General features: G+C 61.7%; 1 protein-coding gene across 1 annotated transcript in view; it reads left to right on the forward strand.

Moving 5' to 3' along the window:
• The first annotated feature begins 6 nt into the window (after window positions 1-6).
• The window catches only part of NOTCH1 (notch 1), a 61,834-nt gene continuing 60,744 nt past the window's right edge, over window positions 7-1,096 (forward strand). The window contains exon 1 of the mRNA XM_006016864.3: window positions 7-25. The gene's annotated coding sequence lies outside the window, so the exon portion shown is untranslated. The remainder of the gene's footprint in view (window positions 26-1,096) is intronic.

Raw genomic sequence — 1,096 nt, forward strand, 5'->3', positions numbered from 1 at the left:
GCGCCCGCGCCCGCGCCCGCGCCAGGTGAGCGCCACCGCCAACTTGTGTGCCACTTGTCGGCACGGGGTGTGCGGGGCCGGGCTGCCGGGAGCGTGTGTGTGTGTGAGTGTGTGGGTGTGTGTGTGATCCCTGCGCGCAGTCGGCGGGGGGCAGGAAGCGTTGTGTAGTTTGTGCGCGTGCTGCTGTGCGTGTGTCCCGTGCGTGTTGTGTAGTCCCGGGGGATTGTGCGTGTGTGTGTGTGTGTGTCCCGTGCGTGTTGTGTAGTCCTTGGCGTGTTTGTGTGTGTGTGTGCTGCCTTGTGTGTGTCCTGTGCATGTAGTCGGGGGGGATGTGTCCCGTGCATGTTGTGTAGTCCAGAGGGGTTGTGTGTATGTGTGTCCATCAGGCGCATGCAGGCAGAGGGAGTTGGTGTGTGTGTGTGTGTGCTGCCTTGCATGTGTCCCGTGCATGCCGTCGGGGTTGCGCGCTGCTGTGCGTGTATCTTGTGTGTGTAATCGAGGGGTGGGGTGTGTGTGTGTGTGTCCTGTGCATGTAGTCGGGGGGGCAGTGTCTGTGTGTACTGCTGCTGTGCGTGTCCCGTGCGTGTAGTCAAGGGGAGGATGTGTGTCCAGAGTATGCAGGCAGGGGGAGTTGTGTGTGTGTGTGCCCAGTGCAGGCAGGCAGGGGGAGAGTGTGTGTGTGCGCGCCCAGTGCAGGCAGGCAGCGGGAGCGTGTGTATGTGTGCATGTGACTGTGTGTGAACGCACGGGGGGGGGGTGTGTATGTGAATAGGCAGACACAGTTCTTTGGGTAGATGTGATATAGTTTATTAGACCAACTAAATAGTTAGAAAATTGTTCTTTGTATGAGACCTCTTGCATGTGTGTCCAGAGCATGCAGGCGAGGGAGGAGGGAGGGGAGAGTGTGTGTGTGTGTGTGTGTGTGTGTGTGTGTGTGTGTGTGTGTGTGTGTGTGTGTACAGCTCCTCCCAGCCTCCACTGGGTTTCCCCCGGTGCCTGCCCGGGGCTGGCTCACGCCCGGCCGGGCTGCAGGGCTGGGGGACAAGCTGCCGGGCCCCCTGGTGCCCCCCACCCCGGTGGGGCCGGCGGGGGGGGG

The sequence above is a fragment of the Alligator sinensis genome, unplaced genomic scaffold (assembly GCF_000455745.1).
Source record: "Alligator sinensis unplaced genomic scaffold, ASM45574v1 scaffold611_2, whole genome shotgun sequence".
NCBI classification, from domain to species: domain Eukaryota; kingdom Metazoa; phylum Chordata; order Crocodylia; family Alligatoridae; genus Alligator; species Alligator sinensis.